Source organism: Eptatretus burgeri, chromosome 3, assembly GCF_056783735.1.
Source record: "Eptatretus burgeri isolate ZD-2024b chromosome 3, Ebu_testis_v1, whole genome shotgun sequence".
NCBI lineage: Eukaryota > Metazoa > Chordata > Myxini > Myxiniformes > Myxinidae > Eptatretus > Eptatretus burgeri.
This window is the reverse complement of record NC_140963.1, coordinates 47,447,242-47,470,770: the sequence shown is the minus strand read 5'-3', so window position 1 is coordinate 47,470,770 and position 23,529 is coordinate 47,447,242. Positions and strand designations below refer to the sequence as shown.

General features: G+C 40.9%; 1 long non-coding RNA gene and 1 pseudogene across 1 annotated transcript in view; one reads left to right on the top strand and one right to left on the bottom strand.

Moving 5' to 3' along the window:
• LOC147029809 (uncharacterized) overlaps window positions 1-21,456 on the bottom strand; it is a 71,722-nt gene extending 50,266 nt beyond the window's left edge. The window contains exons 1-3 of the long non-coding RNA XR_015056093.1: window positions 21,388-21,456; window positions 11,668-11,749; window positions 4,519-4,611 (exon numbers count right to left, since the gene is read on the bottom strand). This is a non-coding gene — a long non-coding RNA (uncharacterized LOC147029809). The remainder of the gene's footprint in view (window positions 1-4,518; window positions 4,612-11,667; window positions 11,750-21,387) is intronic.
• Window positions 19,058-20,887, top strand: LOC147029810 (uncharacterized; annotated as a pseudogene).
• Window positions 21,457-23,529: the final 2,073 nt, after the last annotated feature.

Here is a 23,529-nt window from a genome sequence, read left to right as displayed (position 1 = left end):
CCCAAGGTCAACAACTAAGGTGGTATTTCTAAAATCATCAATTTTCATCCTATTGACTTGAAATTTGAATATTTTTTTTCAGGTCACAGAATTCAAATAGCCAATTATTTTTTCGGTCAACATGGACCAAAAGGTAAACATAGGCCCAAGGTCAACAACTAACGTGGTGTTTCTAAAATCCTTAATTTTCATCCAATTGACTTGAAATTTGAGGAGGATTTGTAGATCAGGTCAGTGAATTCAACCACCAATTATTTTTGGGGTAAACATAGGCCAAAAGGTCAACATAGACCAAGGTCAACGACTGAGGTGGTATTTCTAAAATCATCAATTTTCACCCGATTGACTTGAAATTTGAAGAGGATTTATATTTCAGGTCACTAATTTCATTCAGCCAATTATTTTGAGGTCAACATGGACCAAAAGGTCAACATAGGCCCAAGGTCAACGACTAAGGTGGTATTTCTAAAATCCTCAATTTTCACCCGATTGACTTGAAATTTGAAGAGGAGTTATATTTCAGGTCACAAACCAGCTAATTATTTTTGTGGTCAACATAGACCCAAGGTCAACAACGAAGGAGGTATTTTTAAAATCCTCAATTTTCATCTCATTGACTTGAAATTTGGAGAGGATTTACATATCAGGTAACTGAATTCAACCACCAATTATTTTCAAGGTCAACATGGGATAAAAAGGACAACATAGTCCAACTTTCTAAAATTGTCAATTTTCATCCAATTGACTTGAAATTTGAAGTGGAGTTGCATATTTGGTCATTGAATTCAACCACCGATTACTTTTTGAGGCCAAATTTGTTTTCTGGATTTTTCAAGTATGTGCTCTGCAGGACATGTTCTTCTTGTTTGTTAGTTACGAAATCTAAAGATTTCGTAAGTATATTGATGACTTCGGTTTCTGTTTGTTGGTTACTTGCAAAATCGAAGATTTTTCAAGTATGTTGGTTCGTCGATTTTGTTATTCTGTCTGTTTGTCACCTTCAGGTCACAATTTTTAACCGATCTTCACGAAACTTTTCCACATGGTAGAGTTTGGCATTATGAAGAAGCCCATTGTTTTTGAGGTCAAAAGGTCAATATAGGCCCAAGGTCAAAAACTAAGCTGGTATTTCTAAAATGGTCAATTTTCATCCGATTGACTTGAAATTTAAAGAGGATTTATATTTCAGGTCATTGAATTCAACCAGGTAATTATTTTGAAGGTCAACATCGACCAAAAGGTCAAAATATTCCTAAGGTCAACAACTAAGGTGTCATTTCTAAAAATCCTCAATTTTCATCTGATTGACTTGAAATTTGAAGAGGATACATATTTCAGGTTACTGAATTCAATGAGCCAATTGTTTTTGAGATCAACATGGAGCAAAAGGTCAAGATAGGCCCAAGGTCAACACTTAAGGTGGAATTTCTAATATCCCAATTTTCATCCGATTGACTTGAAATTTGAAGAGGATTTATATTTCAGGTCACTGAATTCAACCACCAATTATTTTTGAGGTCCACATGGACCAAAAGGTCAACATTGGCAAAAGGTCAACAACTAGGATGGTATTTCTAAAATCCTCAATTTTCATCCAATTCACTTGAAATTTGAAGAGGAGTTGAATATTTTGTCATTGAATTAAACCACCAATTATTTTTGAGGTCAAATTTGTTCAATGGATTTTGCAAGTATTGTGCTCTGCACGATGTCTTCTTGGTTGTTTGTTTGTTTGTAGGCAGGATAACTCGAGAATGGAAGAAGCTACCAATGTCAAATTACACCACGTGATTCAGGAAGGTGATGGCGAGTGCTGATTAGATTTTGGTCAAAATCGGTCGAAGGCCAAGGTCACAGTGAGGTCAAACATCCAAAAAATGATAACTCGAGAACTGAAGAAGCTACCAATGTCAAATTACACCACGTGATTCAGGAGGGTGGTGGCTAGCGCTGATTAGATTTTGGTCAAAATCGGTCAAAGGTCAAAGTCACAGTGAGGTCAAACATCCAAAAAATGATAACTCGAGAACGGAAGAAGCTACCAATGTCAAATTACACCACGTGATTCAGGAGGGTGGTGGCTCGCGCTGATTAGATTTTGGTCAAAATCGGTCAAAGGTCAAGGTCACAGTGAGGTCAAACATCCAAAACATTCTATTTTTGATGGCTTGGTACAGAATCATCGTAGAAACTTCTGGTTTGCGTCGCTACCTTCTCGAGAGACAGCTTTTATTAGACAAGGTCAGAGGTCAAGTTGACGATTTCGTAAGTACCAGTCTATGACTGCTTGTCTGTGTGTTTGTTACTTGCAAAATTGGAGATTTTTCAAGTATATTGGTCAGTCAATTTTGTCATTCTGTGTCGGTTTGTCTGTCTGTCTGTTGGTCGCCTGCAGGTAACAATTTTAAACCGATCTTCACGAAACTTCACCACATAGTAGAGTTTGTCATGAGGAAGAAGCCTATTGTTTTTGAGGTCAAACGGTCAAAAGGTCAACCTAGGCCAAAGTCAACAACTTAGGTGAGATTTCTAAATTCCTAAATTTTCATCTGATTGACTTGAAATTTGAAGAGGATATATACTTCAGATTGCTGAATTCAACCAACCAATTATTTTTAAGGTCAAACATTGATCAAAAGATCAACATCGGCCCAAGGTCAACAACTAAGGTGGTATTTATAAAATCCTCAATTTTCATCCCATTGACTTGAAATTTGAAGAGAAGTTATATTTCAGGTCAAGTAATTCAACCAGCCAATAATGTTTGAGGTCAACATCGACCAAAAGGTCAACATAGTCCCAAGGTCAACAACTATGGTGAGGTTTCTAAAATCCACAATTTCCATCCAATTGACTTGAAATTTGAAGAGGAAAAATATTTCAAGGCACTGAATTCAACCACTAATTATTTTGGAGGTCCACATAGGCCAAAAGGTCAATGTGGCTGTATTTCTAAAATTGTCAATTTTCATCCGATTCACTTGAAATTTGAAGAGGAGTTGCATATTTGGTCATTAAATTCAACCACCAATTATTTTTGACATCAAATTTGTTTGATGGATTTTGCAAGTGTCGTGCTCTGCATGACATCATCTTCTTATTTGTTTGTCTGTTTGTTTGTGTACATGATATCTGAAAAAGTTGTGGATGGATCTGGATGAAATTTTGTGGACAGGTTTGTTGTGTGAGAAGGATGAAACGATTATATTTTGGTGAAGATCCGAATCAGGATCCGACTACTGATTCTTCACCATTGAGAGACAGGGCTAACCTGATGTTTAGCAGGATATCTCAAAAAAAGTTGTGAACTGATTCAGATGAAACTTGGTGGACATGTCGGGTGTGTGACCATGACGAATTGATTCAATTTTGGTGAAGATCCGAATCCTGATCCAGAACTGATAATTTTTTCAGTGATTCTTCACCATTGAGAAATTGGGCAAAACTAACATATAGCATGATATCTCAAAAAGTTGTGGACGGATTCGGATGAAAATTGGTGGACAGGTTGGGTGTGCGACCATGACGAATTGATTCAATTTTGGTGAAGATCCGAATCCGGATCCGACAACAATAATAATTAAAGTAATTCTTCACCATTGAGAGATCGGGCTCAAAAACGATATATAGCATGATATCTCAAAAATGTATTGGGCCCGATATGTTCTTGTGGATCAGGCATTATGTAGCGGAGGTATGCGCTCAACTGAGTGCTCTTCTATTGAGAGATATTGCCTCTCAATGAATAAGAGTGCCCTTCTAGTTTATATATATATATATATATATATATATATATATATATATATATATATATATATATATATATATATATATATATATATATATATATATAAATACAGTGTCATAACTCGTCTCAACTGACACATTAAAATACATTTTTAAAAGTCAGGTTTTGCTGCAATTGATATTAATCCTATTCACAAATGTCTGTATATTGTCCAGGTTCCTCCCCACATGTTATACGTTTCATTAAAAGATATTTTATCCTTCAGTAAAGATTTTTTCAGTTAACAGCATCATTTTGCAGTTTCCGCTCTCTCACTTGTCGGCCATTTTGCATATGATGACATCTTAAAATACATCATTTCAGTGAAGTTATATTTTACTAAATTACTATTTGCAATGTCCTATGTACTCAATTGTTGCTTTTTAAATTAATGGTTATAACACATTTAACTTTGGATGTCTCAATTGCACCCAGTTATACAGCGAACATAAGGGCGCTGGTGGCTCTGTTTAAAACGGCTGCAAGGAGCTGAAGATGGCAACAGAGAAAATGCCAAACACATTTTTTGTTTAGTTTAGATTACAAATTAACTTTAAAAATCAAATCAACAATAATGAAGATGAAATTCCAATGAGACCCTATTTCATGGCACAAAACATCGACGAGTAGCGTTGCTCTGCGTCAGACAAGGTCTGGCTAGCAAAGGCAACAGGTTGTAACTGGTTGTCATGAACCTGGAGCAGGGTGGCACCCACGCCATAAATACTCACATCACACTGAAGGTACATTGGCTCATCAGGTCTGTAGTAATGAAGGAGCAAGTGTAGGGAGACCTCAATTTTAAGGTCATCAGCATGCGAGATCTGCCATCACACCAATAAAATGCTGGAGCTCAAACTTCCATGTAGGAGGGAGAATAAGCCAGAATGTCCTTAACCTTCTGAGGATCTGACTGGATCCCCTGAGCACCGTAAACACATTCCCTAAGAATGAAATACTGCTCCTATTAATGAAACACTTAGCAGAATTGAACACGAGTCCTTCACATTGTGCAGTCATCAATAACTCATACAGGTTCCAACTGTGTTCCTGTTTCTGAGGCCCCATGCACAGCAATGTAAACGTTTCAATGCGGGTGGATGCTTAGCAAATCTTGCACTGTCGCTGAGTGTTGACAGCTCGGTGGGCATACACGCCATTGACTACGGCTCTTATAATTACCCTCGCCAGAGGACAGGGTATTGCATTTGGGTCGTTTGTTACTTGGCGAAATAATTTTGCCAAGTATGTTGGTCTGTAATGTCTCTTTGTTAATCACACGAATTTTGTCCACAGTTTTCAAGCAATCGTTCTGAATTTTGGGGGCATGTACTGTAGGTAACCGGCCAAAGACAGCAACATGCATTTTTGGTCAGGGTCAGGATCCGGATCTGGATCCGAATCCGATAATTTTTAAAGCGATTCTTCACCATTGAGAGAAAGGACCAAAAATTATATATAGCACAATATCTCAAAAAAATTATGGACACAGATACAGATAAAACTTGGTGGACAGGTTGGGTGTGTGACACGGATGAAATTTTTCGATTTTGGTCAAGATGTGAATCCTGATACGAGAATTACTTAATTTTTAAGTGATTCTTCACCTTTGAGAGATCGGGCTAAAAACGATATATGGCATGATATTTCAAAAAGTTGGAGACGAATTCCGACGAAACCTAGTGGACAGGTTGGGTGTGTGACAAGGAAGAATCCATTCAATTTTGGTGAAGATCCAAATCTGGATCCGAATCCGAGAATTTTTTTTCCCATGATTCTTCACCATTTATTAATAGGGCAAAAAAAACTACATACAGTTTTGCACGATATCACAGAAAGTTATGCACGGACTCAGATGAAACTTGGTGGACCGGTTGGGTGTGCAACAGGGACAAAATGATTTGATTTTGGTGAAGATCTGAATGCGGATCCAGGTATGATAATTTTTTAATTTTCAAGTAATTCTACGTCATTGAGAGATGGGGCCAAAAACGACATATAGCATGATATCTCGAAAATGTTATGAACGAGATATGACCAAACTCGGTGGATGGTTGGTTCGGTGACAAGAACAAGCAGATTCGATTTTGGTTAAGGTCCGGATTCAGATCTGACCTATCAGTGGGGTACGAAATGTAAACTGTTCAGCTTGGCTGTGCCTATAGAGTGCCTATAGAATGTCTACACCCCCTTTCAAAATTTTCACCTTTTCTTGCCTTTTAGCTTGGAATTAAATTGCATTAAATCAGATTTTTCTACCTTTATTTACACATCATAACCCTGAACTTCCAAGGGAAAAACAAATTCTACAAATTTCAGAAAATCAATTTAAAATACAAAACTTTTGACAACTATGTTGATTGCCTCCATTTGTTTGTTTTGTGTTCGTTTTGTGTTTGTCTGTCCTCTCGCTTCCAGCTCAAACTGCTCAACTGATCGCCCTGAAATTTTCAGACATGAATGGCACCGACCCTGCGACGGTCATGCATTGAAGTTTCGTAAAATTTGGTCGACCGAAAAGGTCCACATAGGCCAACAGGCTAATTTGAGCCAAATTTTCGAAATGCCTCACATTTTGTTTTGAACTTGAAATTTGAACAGGATTTGCATATCAGGTCAGTAAATTCAACCACCTTTCACTTTTGAGGTTATCTTCGGTCAACATAGGTCAACATAGGCCATAAGGTCAACCCAAAATAGGCCACATTATTTAATTGTTTATAAAATTGTCAATTTTCATTTGATTGGATTGATTGCGCTAACCCTGCGCTGAACAATCTCGATTGCATCTATGACCTTCCTGAGTTGTGGTGACCAAAACTGCACGCAATATTCTCGATGTGGCCCTCACTAAATTCCTGTACAATGTTAACACCACCTCTTTTGATTTATAAATGATCCCCCTCCGAATACAGCCTAAAACCCGATTTGTTTTACGTATAGCTGCCTGGCATTGTGCTGCCTGCTTACCTCCCACATCTATTACCACCCATTCTGCATTGATTGATCGTGGGTTGTTGCGATGCAAGATTGACATTTGTGGCTTGTGTGAAACTCGATTCGGTGGCCAGGGTGAATTGAAAGAAACGAACGATACCTTTGTCTGGAGTGGGAAGGACATCTTGGATGCATGTTTAAATGGCATCGGTTTTGCAATCTCGAATAACTTTGTGAAAATTATGGCAAATGTACCATGGGTGGTGAATGACCACATAATAACTCTGCGTCTGCAAATTTCTCCTGAACGTTTTGTGTCAATTATTTGCGCTTATGCACCAACAACGACAAATAATGATGAAACAATTCAGAACTTTATAATATTCTTGAACAATCCATTTCAAACAATTCAGAACATTTATAACATTCTTGAACAATCTATTTCAAAAATTCATCAGCATGATAAATTAATTGTACTCGGTAATTTTAATGCCCATGTGGGGTGAGACTTTAAAAGTAGGTAATCCTTTGCTCTCGGAATGTTCTAAAAATCAACTTGCAATTTGTAACACTTTCTTGAGATTTAGAGTGCCGATTGCGAGTAGAGGGTACTTGGCAGCATGCATGATCTAAACAATGGCACATGATCAATTATTTCATTTCTCGAAAATGCGACTTGCATGATGTCCATCCGTGCTATACACATGTCATAAGGGGTGCCAACTGCAACATCGACCACTCTCCTTTTTCCATTGCATTTTTTCTTAGACGATCTGTAAGAGTCAATTTGCTTGAAACAAAACTCTATCTGCACTTAATGTACAGAAGATTTTTTTTAAATGAAGATTGTTCCTATAATTTTTGTCAAAAAAATTTACTCTTTGATCAATTAATATCAATCAACATTTCCAACAATACTGACGTTTCGTCAAACTGGGACATTTTGAAAAAGGTTATTTGGGTCTTTTGCTGCATCCCTTTATTGTGGCAAAAGGTGAAATCAGGACTAGTTTGATGATGATTTTTCGGAAATTCAAAACTTGTTAGAAATTCGCAATGCAGTGCGTCAAATATTTTTTTACTCATGCAACAAGAACAGCAACAAATGATTTCCATTTCCGTGTGGCGCAAAAAAATCTTCGTTGCTACACTCGTTTTGCAAAAAAAATCTGTGGTGTCAAAAGAAAGAAATTCAAATCCAACAACTAGCCGATTCTGGCAATTCCACAATTTTTTACGAGTAATAAAAAATACTTTTAGTTCAAAAGATCGCATTTTTGCTGAGCATTTGGAATTTTTATGAGCAAAAAATAATTATTAAAATATAAAAAAAAACCAAGCTCTCCTTTCCTCACTGGAAATGGTGATGTTTGAACAGACAAGCCTGAAATATGAATCGGTGGCATGAGCATTTCTCCAATCTTTTCAAACCTCTCAACATCCTGTTCTAGAAAGTCTAGGTCTAGGCACTGCACCATTCACCTCTGAAATGAATGATGCAATCAAGGAAATGAAAAACACTGGAGCTAGCGGCCTTGATTCTCTTCCATTATATTTTGCCAAAATTATAGAAAGTCGTTTCATTTATTTCAGCAAAATAATCTTAAGTGAGTCAGTGTGGTTTCACAAAAATTATTTGACTGTTGATACGATTTTCTCTCTGCGTCATATCCAGGAGAAACGTCGAGAGCAAAATCTTCCTCTCTTTGCTGCTTTTATTGATTTTACCAAAGCTTTTGATAGTCTTAACCGATTTTTATTGTGGTAAATTTTGGGTCAATTTGGTTCTCCGGACAAGATAATTTTGCCGATTTGTTGTCTGCACGATAATATGGATGGGCACATCAAAATTAACAATAAGCTGCCGGCCCTTTTTGCAATTGAGAAGCAGGGCTGTGTGCCAGTGCCAACCCTGTTCGCATTATTCCTTGCTGCTGTTTTTGAATACTCCCTTGCGAAGAATGTTTTGAGCGATTTTTGTATTCGTGTGCAAATTGATGGAGGACTTTTGAATCTGCGTCGCCTCTCTGTTGGCTCAAGATTTTCAAGAAATTTGGTGACAAATTATTGTGTACTGATGATACATTTGAAAGCAATTCAGATTCTGATTTACAGCAAACTCTCAATATATTTTCAGCAACAATGACTGACTTTGGCTTTACAATCAATCTAACTAAAACAGAAATTTTACATCAACCAATATCTCCTAAAAAAATTCTGAGTGTGATGTCACTGGTGAAAATGGAAAATTGACATTTTAGGGGTTTTTTTTGGCACTTTGTGATTGGCAAAAAAAATTCAAAAAAAGTCTTCATTCAAATTAGACCGTCATTGTTGATTTTCAATAGTTTTCAGAAAAAAAAATTTTTCGTTTGGGTTCCCCTTTAAGGTAAGAGTTTCCTTTTCCATCAGAAAATATCATATCAGTCAGGCTGTTAGAGGGAGGACGTGAAATCGTCATGCCCAACTGTGGATCTACGAAGCCTTTTCACAACTTTAACCTGTTTGGTGATCTCATCTAAACATATTAGCTCATGATCTTGTGAGTATGCCAGACTGGGAAGTTTTAAGGAGTGGAGTATCTCAGGCATATACTTGGTGTTGGCTGAATGGTTGAGGTGGCTGGCTTAAGATCCCAGTCTTGAGTTTGACCCCTTGTCGTGCCGTTACATAACACCCGGTAGGTTGACTCAGCCTGTCATCCTTTCGAGGTCAGAAAAATGAGTACCAGCATACTGGAAACACGGAGTTGACTCAGCCTGTCATCCTTCCAAGGTTGGCAAGAATCTCTGGGATCAGTACTGGGATCTCAATCTTCACCAAAATCTAACTAATTCATCCTTGTCACACACCCAACCTGTCTACCAAATTTTGTCTGAATCTATCCATTTTTTTTTTGAGATATCTTGCTCACAGATAGAGAAACAAAGAGACTGGGGTGAAAACATAACCCCCATCCACCTTCGGTGGTGGAGGTAATGAAAGAGGAACACATTCCAGAAACAGACTTCACAAGGTAACACCAAGTCTTTGAAGAAGGAGACAGGTTCAGAGGGTCTTCCTCTTTTGTCGGAAAAAACGATCTTCCCTCTGATCCTAGCCATTTCCTCAAGTATGCATGTGTTGTTCCCGTAAACCTTTCTTTGTGATGTTCCTAAAATCGAGATTAGCTGTTCATCTCTCCAACTTTGTTGCTTTTTTCCTCCTGCTTGTTTTTGAATTGACCACCTTCCTGAGGTGGAGGAATCCCACTTATTTAAAAACTTCAAATTCACAGTGCACCATATCATGCCATCCTACGTCTCTACCAGTGATCTTTTCTACCCCCATTAATCCTACTAACAGGTGAAAATGTTCCTCCCTTATGATCTCTCGTCATTTCTTTCATCATTCATTTCCTTGCATCATACATCCACCTGTTGTTCCAGTGTTTGTATATTGCTTTTCTTCCCTCATTTCTGCTCCTTTCTACTTTGTTCCTCGCCTTCATGCTCTTCCATTGGCCTAAATTCTGAATGCAAAAAAAATAAAAGGTAGGCATTTGTGTACCGGTATTCTGGGCAGATTCTAAAATCATGAGTAAGCGAAGGATTGAACAATTCCCTTGATGAGGAACCTTTCTGAGTTGGTGCTGGCTCTGCAAACACTCAAGGCCGCCTGTGGCCAGTATTTGGATTGGGGCAGAATTATATTTTCTCGTGCATGTTATTACATTTAACCGTCTAATTTCCAACATTTTCCTATTATAACTGCCCTTTTAAGTTGATTCTGAAAGAGAGCACTCGTGACAGCAGGAAAGAAAGGGTCATTAGGCATGTTCTCAGCAACCATATTATCACACTGTTAAAGGCTGTAGATAGATACATTAATTGCTGTCCTCAGAATCTTGCCTGTTTAGAGCTTTTGGCCAGATTTGGCATTACCCTGTCAAAACAAGAAACACCACCAACAAAACAGAACCTTACTAAGCATAGCTGCAACGGGACTTTGATAACTTGGGCCTTTGAAATGTCGAGTTGTAAGTGGAATCAGCAGTATCAAGCGATGGGCATAACCTCAGACGTACATAAACTGATAGCTCGACTGTTTAGGTTTCGCCCTTTAAACCTCTTTTTTGTCCTCTTTTTCTTTCTTCTTTTTTTTCTGTCAGCATTCAGGTCAAGAATTTAGCGATAGTGGGTTGAACGGATGCAATATTTGACACTCCCTCACCCCCTCCCCCACGCCCACCTTTCTTTTCACATATATTCCTATTTCATCTTCTCCCCTTCATCCTCCCCAACATGTCCAACTTTAAATTTCTTCTCTATCCAAGCATATTCTTATTATTATTTAGTTTTTCCCATTTTACCCCTTTCCTCCCTTGACATATGTAATGTGTAGATAGTCTCAAACAACTTCATTCGATCCACAAGTTTGAAGTTTTTTTTAAACATTTTGATGAATTGAATATTTGTGGCAAAACTTGCAAATTTTATAAAATGAGAACTCATCTTGCTGGTGAAGGCTCGTGTCGAACTACGTCGGCGAACGAGTAGAACAACGGATTAAATCAACAGGACATTGATCGAGGTCTACTAACCACCGTGGGAAACAAGGAGCTGAGATTTCGGATGATAAACCTTCGTTTGGAGCAAAAGAGAAAAACAGGATAGGGGTGTTAGGGTTGATATGGGATGTGTGTGAGTCAAAGCAGGGTCAGGGATCAGGGAGCATGTATGGATGAGAATGACTGATTTTGAAAGGGACGGTGGCATGAAGTTCAGGTATGATGGGCCAAATGTTTATTTGTTTGCGTTTAGTTATTTTTGCCAAGAGTATGTCATCTTACAGTTTGACATTCCATGGTCCTTCTTGATTCCTTCGTGATCACAGTGGAGGCTTCAGCCAGGTTCTTGTCGTGACGTGAGGTGCATGCATGCTTTGAGCATTGTTTTAATTACCTCGTTTTCCATGATGTGAGATAACTGGTATTTCTTTGGTATTAGCTTCCTCATGTTTAATCCATTCAGCTTCCTTGTTATCCTGCGAACGCAAAGTGAAAAGCGGGATTAAGCAAATTGGTTTATGTCCTTCCATCCGTCTGTCCATCTGTCTGATCAGTTTATGATCGAGGAACAACTTATTGCAATTGAATGGTATATCTTAAACACGAATTGGAACGTGCATAGGAATTGACAAGCATTTCGTTTAACTACTTTGATTTCCAGGAAAGCAGAAAGTGTAAAAATATTGTCTCGCTCCTCTCTGCACATGTGCGATCAGGATGAACTCTGAGACAAACAAAATTGAAAATCATTTCAAACAGGAAACTTAACTGTTTTTAAGGACGTCATAATGGACGCAAACAACTGGCATGAAGAATTAATGTAATGTGTTCGACAAGATGGTGTTATAGACACTGCTTAGCCAAATCAAACTGCCTCGGCAGCCCGAAAGCCCGATGCTCATCACAGCAAATAGACACTGTGGAAAATGGCAGTAAATTGCAGAATTAATTAATTTATACGATTTTTACACTCTTTATTTTATTTAAATTTAATAATATACTTGAACACTGTAGTACACAAATCGTCTGTCATAATACTTCCAAGAACCTCCACTTTCACAGCATTGTCGGACCCCGCTATTCGCAGATTTGATATTCGCAGATCCCATGTATTCACAGGTCATAAAGTGTGATCTACTTCGATATTCGAGCATTTACGGATTTATTTTTTTCCTTTTTTACACTTCAGGACAGGACTTGGTCTCCTACATCCACCTGAGAAATTGTAAATCAGCCAACATCACAGAATTACTTTTTTTTTAAAGGCGCAAAAATGGATCCCTTTAACTCCAGACCAATCAGCTTACATACAATCATCAGCCTGTCAAGGAAGCCATCATCGCAGTTGACATAAATCATTCCTTTTCTCCAACAGTCTTATCTCAGATCATCAATTCAGATTCAGACCTGGTCACTCTCCTTTGGACATGCCGCTTCTACTCTCCCAACAATGGTTGAGGCCCTCAATATCAGATAATAGATCAGCGCCATCTCTCTGGACATATCTCGAGCTTTTGATACAGTCTGGGGTCCCATCTTGGTCTCCAAACTGTCTGTGTATGGAATCCAAGGCCAACTCCGCTCTTGGATTGTTGACTTCCTCTACTCTTGGAGCCAACATGTGGCTCTCAATGGAACCCTTTCATCTTCTCTCCCTGTCAAGGCTGGAGTACCCTGAGGCAGTGTTCTTGGCCCCATGTTATTCCTAATCTTCATCAATGATCTCACTGACTCTCTGGAAAATCCTCTTTATCTCTGCTGATAACTCCACTCTCTGCCATGACATCTCTCATCCTTCACACAGACAGTTAACAATCTCTTCCCTCTTCCCAGACCTTGCCAAATCACAAAATGGTCAAACACAATTTTGCTGATGTATCCATATTGTCCTTCGTTCCGTTGTATCCTGATTTGTTCTGTGTAATTGCTATTCCAATAAAACAAGTGAAATCCTTCAATACAGCGCGTGTGGTGAAGCAAATGATTACACTAAGGCCAAAAAAAAAAAATGTTGCATTGGCGTAACCTGCCCGACCCTAAAAATTCCGCCGACCCTACGTTTTTTTTTTGTTTTTTTGCTAGATAGCAAAAAAAAAAAAAAAAAAACCGAAAAATTTTGCCGACCCTATTTTATTGCTATTTTTGTTGTTTTGCTATCGTTTTCAAGTATCTTGTTGATTGCGGTCGCGATCGCAAAAACCCGGAAGTGTTTCGGACAGAACCTGCCGACAAAAAGGGTGGTACTCGAGCCGGGGGAGATTTTGGGAGGGATTTATTAGGAAAAAAAAATAAAAAAATATTAAAAAAAGATCCCGACCGACCTACCCTATTTTTCAGTGACCCGTTACGCCAATGCAACATTTTTTTTTTTTGGCCTAATGTTAAAATATGCAATTTATGCTTGTTCAGTTGAAAAACACTTAAAAAGTGTACTTAATATTTGAAATGTAAAAATCTTGTTATTATTGTGATAAGCACATATATATATATATATATATATATATATATATATATATATATATATATATATATATATATATATATATATATATATCAGAAGGAATGAAATGGTTCGATACAGCGTGGCAGGAGGCCGCAAAAGAATGATTGAAAGTAAATTTCAACGACTAATGCATGACGAAACACTTGTTTATGGCTAATATTAAAGAGAATGATGGCATAAGAAGAACTTAGCCTGGAATTCTCGTGTATAACATCGCCCACACAACACACGTGGTGTCCTTTGACCAATCAGGAGCAGTGCAGTTACAGTATCGTTTCCTTCAGCTCGATTGGTCTTGTCCTGCACGTGATGTTTTCGGGGGTTTTTTTCATTCTTGTTGAATCTGAGGAGATTATTTTTTCGTTCTTGTTGTAAGTAAATTTCAACTACTAATGCATGACGAAACACTTGTTTCTGATGGAGCCGCAAGTCGAGTCGGCCCGACCGATCGCCCGGAATATAGATCGCCACCCGGATAACTCCGAGGCCGACGGGTCCTTGTGCAAGAACTGAAATACGCCAATGGGCAGACCACATGGGGTAGGGTCGATTGCCAATCTTCAATTTACCTAAATACCCACGTGATCCAACTACCGGGGTATTTCACCCTCGACGGAACTCGTACGGAACAAGCCGTCGAAGCGACACTGTCCTGTGCGCGATTCCGAGCGGCTTAATCACCGAGAACCGTCGGTCCGAATGTCCCCCTTTTATGGCAAACCAACGGCTTTCTAACTCCCAACACACGAAATGCTCAGTCAATGAAAGAATCGACGCGACGAGCTGAAAACATTGAACAATTGGGGTATTTATTAATAATAATGGGGAACTACGGAAGCACAGAAGAGCATAACTATACCAACTATACGAAATGCAATGCAATCACTTACAGCACACAAAGCACTTAACAGTTTCCGACTTATTAGACGGGCCCACGGACACACGTACGCACACACACACACCCAAGAAATGGTGGCAGAAGCCTTTAATAAGGGACTCCAGCTCGGAGGGACAGATGAGCTGAAACCCAGAACCTATCTCGAACCTCTCCACCTCGTGTGGTCTTCAAGCTGTTCCGACCCAGGCTCGAGCGAGAGCGAGCTGGATCCAATCGCCGTGAGCCACGATTCTTCCCGAGCTCCAGCGAATCCTCTCACGCTTCCGAACAGGTGCTGGTGAGACGAGGCGCCGATCCTTCCCGTCAATGCGTCGCTATCTCGAAGAACCACCTCCAAGATGAGGCAGATGAGTCGCACCAAGCCGGGAACCAAGCGGAGGACAAAGAGCTCTACGAACCAAGAAGAGCCAGCCGAGCAACCAGCTCAACTCTCTTCCGATGAACAAAGCCTCTCACAACACGAACCAAGAACTACGAGACGAGCAACCAGCTCAACTCTCTTCCGATGAACAAAGCCTTACACAACATGAACCAAGAACTCTGAGCCGAGCAACCAGCTCAACTCTCTTCCGATGAACAAAGCTGACTCTCTTCGACGAACCAAGCCAGAGCCCAAAAAGCGAAACGAGCCAAGCAGACACCGAATGGTCTGCTGAAAAGCCAAGCCGAAGCAAAAAGCTCTCCAAAAAGCCTCCACCTCACCAAGCAGAACCAATGTTCACTGAACAAAAGTCTCAAGCCTCGCTGAGCAGAACACAAAGGCCTGCTAAAAGCCAAGCCAAAGCAGAAATCCTTCAAAAAACATCCTAAAAGCCTCCTCCCAAACCCAAGCCAAGCCAAAGCAGAAGCCGAAGCTCTACTGTAAGCCAGCTCGAACAAAGCAGAGGATCTCTTCTTTATTCTTCTCCGCCCCCTCCCCCGCTCACGGCATGACTCATGCCGTCGTGATCCATCCCCCGCTCAATCACGGGTGGGAGGGAGTTGTTTATGTCCCGTGATTCAGGACGGGAGGACTCTTCTTCCTCTTCGCAGAAGAGGGGGAGGGGCGTCTTCCTTTGTGTTATGATCGCTCCCTAACTATTAAATTGAATCTCGCAACACACTTAATCGATTTCTGCCCATTAAACAATGGAAGGTGAACTATCAAGGGAACAAGCACTTATCAACATAACTGACTAAAGGAACCTGAATGTTGTGTGCAATCGAATTCTCAAATTCGTAACAATGTATATATATATATATATATATATATATATATATATATATATATATATATATATATATATATATATATATATATATATATATATATATATATATATATATATATATATATATATATATATATATATATATATATATATATACATATATATTCTTACCCGATCTTGGCAGCACCCTCACCACCTCCGTCTCCGGGGTTTATAACGCCGGCCGGCTCGGCACAGGCCTCGGGTCACGCATCTTCAATCGCGATACCAACGTAATCCTTGTACCTTACCATTTGGGGAAATAGAACCCCGGTTACAGACTGGTTGTGTCAGATTCCGAGCGTTTTTTGCCAGTCTGTAACCATTTTGGTTTTATATGCCAATCGAACAGATCGTTCCTCGATGCGACACGAATTAATCCAGAGCGGCAACTTCATAGGAAGCAACCAGATTTATTGGGGAACATCGGGGAATACGACACAAGCAAAACATTCACGACAATGCTTTTATTAACAATCTTTAACCCGTTCTTAATTAGGGAACTATGGACTACAGGTTTCGAGGGGGTCCCTACCGAGATATGCCTTAAACAACGTGCAAACAAGACAGACAGACAGCATGCATGCAAGACAAGACAGAGTACTTGGTGATTCTTCATGGACGAGAGGAAAGTGTCAAAAAGCACGAATGTCGCTCGTAACAAGCGGATATCCACAGATTAGAGCCCCCAGCTCGAACACGCCGCGTGGCTAGATGTCGGCGCCGTACTCTTTCTTTTCAGCACCGCACGCAGTCTCCGTGCCCTCTGACCCCGCGTAAGGTCGACGATGGGCCTCAGCTGATCACTCTCAAGGTCCAGCATACAAATCCAGGCCTGGCCTGTGCACCAGACAAGGCTCAAATTGAGGTGCCGGGCTCCGGCAGGCGGATCGGCAAACGTGTTGAGCCGTTGGTGTGAGCAAGGACCGTCAGAGGCTCCATCGTTTCCTCTCTTGCCTTCCCGCCTCGAAGCCCGACTTCTCAACTCCGACCTCTCAGTTTCTTTCTTAGTAGAATCACCTTTTCTTTCCTTTTCCATGCTCGCCCCTCAAAGCCGGCTGCCGTTTTTCTCACTGCAGAATCACCTCCTCATAAGAGTCGATTGCCGACTCGACGTGCAGGCCGCCTCTCTTTCGTTTGCTCGCTTCGAAACACGAGCACGCCGCGAGAGCGACTGTTTGCCCTAAACGGAACCCCTTTTTCTCTCCAGTTTCTCATTCGTTCGCTCGCTTCGACCTCGAGCATGCCTCTCTCAGCGAAGCCGACAAACTCCTCCTCTTAGTTTCACTTCCTCTTTTTTTGGCCACATTCTCTCAGCCGACTGGGCGGGGCCTCGTCCGGGATGGGAAATGAAGAAGAGGGAGCTCTCGTTCCACCACCACCGCACAAACAATAAATGTAACATGTAACGTCCATTTTACCAACCAACCAAGCTAAACATGCATTTAATGGGGGATCTGAGCTAATCCTATATTTAGTAGTCCAATAAGGGCCATTTCCGTAACAATAGATACATATATATATATATATATATATATATATATATATATATACATACATATACATATATATATACATATATATATATATATATATATATATATATATATATATATATATATATATATGTATATATCCCTGTGTCGTAAGAGGCGACCAGGGTTGCGTCAGGAAGGGAATCCGGCGTAAAACCTGTGCCAAATCATTATGCGGATCATAACGGATGATCCGCTGTGGCGACCCCTAACGGAAGCAGCCGAAAGAAGAGATATATATATATATATATATATATATATATATATATATATATATATATATATATATATATATATATATATATATATATATATAAAAATCGCAAACCCCCTAACCTGATGAGGTTGGAAGGCATCAGTCCAAGTCCAGGTCCAGTTCCACAACAGCAAATGCTGCACGACCAGTTAATAGCAAGCATCTGCCACAAAAACTTATCATCTCTGCCCTGCTGATCACCTGCTCGCAGGTGAGGTTGCAATTCGGAAAAATAAATTAAACGAAAGGAACAACACTGAAACTAAATGTAACATGATGTCAAGCCATCACGTCCTCACTTCCAAACTCGGACGGCGTCCACTGTGGCACCCAGGTCTTGGAAGACCAAGATATATGGGGGACAAATAAATGAAAACAAAGTGCCGATCCAGATGGCACCCTTATTATATCTGTGTGTCTGTCTGTCTGTCTGTCTGTCTGTCTGTCTGTCTGTCTGTCTGTCTGTCTGTCTGTCTGTCTGTCTGTCTGTCTCTCTCTCTCTCTCTCTCTCTCTCTCTCTCTCTCTCTCTCTCTCTCTCTCTCTCTCTCTCTCTCTCTCTCTCTCTCTCTCTCTCTCTCTCTCTCTCTCAGGGAATTTTAGCAAATTGTATTGACCATCTGTGAAAAAATTGCTTACCAAAAAATTTCTTCACTAACGTATTCATCTAGGTGTCTACTAACACCTATCAATTCGTGCAAACCCAAATCCTTGTGGAAAATTCTGGGGAGCCAATCAAAGTTCGGGTGCTCAGAGGGCCTGCGCCAAAAAATCGGAAAAAATTAACTTTTGCCAATATTGACTTGTGGGATGTCTAACGAGGGTTTTTTGGGGTGCTGAATTGATTCCAACCATTAGATTTGAGGAAAAATGAATCCCTGGCCATAAAATATTGATATGATACATTTTTAGATATCTCAGACTGTGTTTTGCGGTAATTTGGCTCAATTGATTCAGATTGTTCAAATTGTGCTGAAACCAGCATACAACATTTTTGAAACCACTGCTATATTGTTGGTTATACTTGTGCTCATGCTCAGTAGAATTCTCTGCGTTAGCTGACGTTAGCTAAGAGCTCTTAGCTCTAAAATTATTGTGTACCAGACTCAATAGAAGTGTAATATATTCAACGTAGAGTGGACATATTAATGTTAAAACACATCACTGTATGTGTGTTCTCTCTGTTTTGTGTCAAAATTTAATGTCCTGTCTGTTGTTTACAAAAAAATGTCATATTTTTTAGGACAGTATGGACAAGGATGTAACCACACTCATGCGCGAGGCAAAATCCTCCGGTGGTCTAAACAGAGGCCGCTTTCAGAATGAGTCTTCTCATAAGTCTTGGGTTCAGACTCTGAACCACTTCTCGTTCATTCACCAAGAGCTAGAAAGAAGCATGGTCAAATGTGGGGTACCTGTCCACACCGACGTTAAAATAGCCCAAATGAAGAGAGATAACGATGCTGTCAACACCATAGTTGGGTGGTTGGAGGAAGTCAACCCTTTCGATGCCACACGGGACAAGAAGACTTTGGTGTCCTTCTCAACTGGGTTCAGCAGCACTCCCGAAGACCAAGTCAACGCTGATCAAGCAGAAGAAGTTGGCAGAGCCATACAAGCTAAGATGGATGGGAAAACTGTTGTGGATGCAATGGTAACCAAACACAAGTTCAAATCACTCGCAAGCCTCAGATCTGGACCCAAAATCAATGGCGAGAAGCTGGTCATTGACTCACTGAAGCTATTCAACCGCCTCATTGTCATCAGTGAGTGTGAAGTCAAGACCAAAGAAGCTCTGCGCTTTGAGTTGATGCCAAAACCGATGTCTCTGTTTGACAAAAATGAAAAGTTGCGAAAGCCAGACAAGGCTGCCCTCGCAAGGTCCCTGAAGGCATGTGTGGCACCTGTCGAACAACCCCCCTGCACAAGCCTTGTGGTTGATGGTGGGTGGCTCCTGCACAATGTCAAGTGGGAGGCTAACCTTACTTGGAAGGATGTTGCCGAGAGTTACCTCCGCTTTGTGAAGTCCATGGGGAGCCATCGCCTCCAGATAACGGTGGTCTTTGACAGATATGGCAGCTCCACCAAGGACCATGACCACTTGAGACGAACAAAGAATGCATGCTGTGACATTCAGATTCGTCTGGATCTCAAAATCATCATTGCAAGAGAAAAGTTCCTCGATAACAAGAACAACAAAGCCCAGCTCATTCTGCTCCTTGCTGAGACATTTAGTAGGAATGGAATCAGTGTACAGTAATGCTCTGATGATGCCAACACCTCCATCTTCCGCGCAGCTCTAGATGAGGCAAGAGAGTCCCCTGTCGAGGTGAGGGCTGAGGACACAGACATCCTGGTTATGCTGATTCATCATGTTGCAGACCATCCGATCTTCCTCACGACAGCCAAATAAACATCTTACGATGTCGGAAAGATCCGGGAGGCCCTTCCAGAGATATACCGGAGGTATCTCATCTTCTTGCATAGCTTCTCTGGCTGTAATACAGTGTCTGCAATTTTTGGGTTGAGCAAACCAACTTTGCGAAGCAAGCTCTGCAAGACTGATGAAGCAGAGAGGGCAATGGACGTGTTTATGGACATCCAAGCTGAGAAAGGTGATATCATTAAAGCAGGCTGTGATCTTTTCATGCTCATGTTCCATGGGAAATCCTCCAAAGACTTGGAAGACTTGAGATTCGACATCTTCAGCAAGCGAGCTGCTACTGGGAGCATAAAACCTGAGAAACTCCCCCTGACAACAGGAGCTGCAGCACAACACTCTCTCCGAGCTTACCTCCAGACTAGAGACCGGCTGATGCTGCAAAGTCCATCGTTGGATGCCCGGGACTATGGATGGCAACTCGCTGAGCAAGGATATGCACCAGTCCCTTCTACAAACCCCATTGCACCAGACTACCTCCTGACGTTTGCCAGCTGCAACTGTGCGGGGGACTGCAGCTCACTCAGGTGCTGCTGTAAAAAGCAAGGAGTCAAGTGTATTTCTGCTTGCGGCATCTGTCATGGTAACTCTTGCCTGAACATAAACCAGCTGAATGACAAGAGGAGTGAGGAAGATACTGGGGAGTTTGATGAATAAGGTTGTAAAAGCTGACGAAGCAACATTTCCATTGAGCACAGTTCTGTTAAAAATGACAATAAAATACATTTTATATGATCAAGGAGTGTTTTTTTTTTCAAAAATAATGGTTGGAATCAATTCAGCACCCCCCAAAAAAAACCCCTAATTAGACATCCCACAAGTCAATATTGGCAAAAGTTAATTTTCCGATTTTTTCACTTAGGCCCTCTGAGCACCCAGACTTTGATTGCCTCCCCAGGATTTTCCACAAGGATTTGGGTTTGCACTAATTGATAGGTGTTCGTAGACACCGAGATGAATACGTCAGTGAAGAAATTTTTTGGTAAGCAATTTTTTCACCGAATGGTCAATACAATTTGCTAAAATTCCCTAACAACCCTAACTACAGAACTGGTTCACGAAATCGTATCGACCGGACTATCAACAGACGACGGACATTTTGTGCTCGTCTCCCCTCTCCACACACCGGCCGTGACGGTCGTTATCTCGAACGTTCCTCCTTTCCTGAAGAATCAGACGCTGATCTCCGAACTATCTCGTTATGGTTCTGTGGTTTCTCAGATCACCATGTTACCTTTACGGAGCCAGGACGCTCGGACGAACCATGTGATGTCTTTTTGGAGACAAGCTTATGTGGTACTTCCTCCCTCTAACGCTGAAAGAACCTCGAACATCGTTTTAAAACTCAAAATTGATTTAATCATGATTACCAAGTCTACGTAACCACTGACACCCTGAAATGTTTCGAATGTGGTAATTTCGGACGCTTCAAACGATCTTGCCCGAAGGCGACCTCGTCAAACGATGAAACAAACCTCGTCAGCAAGGATACGTCTTCTTCTTCTTCTTCTTCCTCGACTGTGAAGGAAGCGAATCCCATGTTTCCGTTTCATCATAACCCCCCCAGTCCTCCCAGTCCGAGAGTCGAAACAGCAAAACGAATGTTTGGGATGGTTTCACCATCGTTTCATCAAGGAAGAGAAAGACTTTCTCTGATGGTCGTTTAACCCAGAAGAAGGGAGCATTTACAAACGAGGAATCTGTCGGTGATGTTCCTGCGGTTGTGACTGACATCACTCTACGAGGCCTACCCGGAATGGACCCGGACCCGGACCCGAACCCGGACCCCTGTACCTACGACCAACAAGTTTACCCTACTTGCCGGTGAGGACAGAGACCACTTTACCTGTTATCGAAGTAAATAAAACTGTTTCACTCGTTAAAAACTCTCCTGTTGGAAAGTCCATTGAAGGTGATACACAGACCACTAGTGATGAACCTGCTGTCACTTTAGTAAATGTTAACCCTGAATCCTTGTCAGCAGGAAATAGTGAAACAAATGTTAACCCTGTTACTGCTCCCAGTCCATCACTTGGTGAAGCTGGAAACGCAGGAAATGTTAAAATGGATGTTTTACGAGAGACCCCCAAAGTACTGTATACCTCCACACCGTTGGAGGCTGATAACACCGTTACGGTCGAGGGAAGTCATATGGCTGCATCCGCTGATGGTGTTTCCGTTTCATCAAAAACTCCCGATTATTTCCGTTACTTCACCAGGAGATGTTCCCACAATGGAAGAGCACATAGACGTGGTAACCAGTACAGATCCGTGTATCAATACTGACGACAGTATCGATATGCAGGACGGTACAAGCTTGTGTGACTCGGAAAAGTAAAACCGACTCTGACGAATCTGACCTGGAGGAACCAAACAGGAACAGTCAGGTGGAAACGGTGGAGAAGCTGACCAGTCAAGGTCCTACCCCCCCTGAACAAATAAGACTCTTCTTACAAAATACATACAGGAAACGCAATATAAACCTGACGGAATACTTTCCAGATCTACCGTCCTTCCTCGAGTGTGCTCAGGCGATCGTACGTAAGGATGACTTATTCGGTTTCCACCAGACACACTGTCACCGCTTAAAAAAAATTGATTTCCAAGGCGAAAAGGGATTCCAATCAATTATCCCACTTCTGATCTTATTCTTAGAAGCTATTATTTTCCTCATGGCCAGTTTCAATATTGGAACAATAAATGTTAATGGTGGTGGGAGTCCGCTCCGCAAGATCCAAATTAAACAGCTGGTAGAGGTCAACGGTCTCGACATAGCTTTGTTACAAGAGACCCATGCTGTCCGATCTGTTCAGGCTCAGTGGCGACTATTTATGGACAAGGATTGTTTCTTCAGTAACAACTCCACGTCGAGGGCAGGCATCATCTTTGTCTTTGGGAAACTTTTCCATCCGTCCTGCCTTAAATTTATGAGTATTATTGATGGACACCTTTCCTCTGTGACCTTCTCAATCAATCAGGTCAAGTTCACAATTCTCAATGTGTACGCTCCAAGCAAAAATGACGAGCGGATCTCCTTTTTTGCCGAACTGAGAAAATTCCTGCAAACACTGGATTTGCAGACTTGTCTAATTATTGGTGGCGATTTTAACTGTACTGTTAATGCTTCATGTGACCGAAACGGGCCGGAACCCCAACCATGTACCGCAAAACTTTTTGCAAACATCATTGCGAAATACAATGTTCATGATATTTGGCGCTGCAGCACCCTTCTGATCGGTCTTGTACATGGTGTCGTTGTTTAAACAACCACATCTCACTTACGAGGCTTGATCGCATCTATGTAAATTCTCATTTATTACATGGAGCTTATAAATCCGATATCGTGCCTTCTAGTTTCTCTGACCATTCCCAAGCT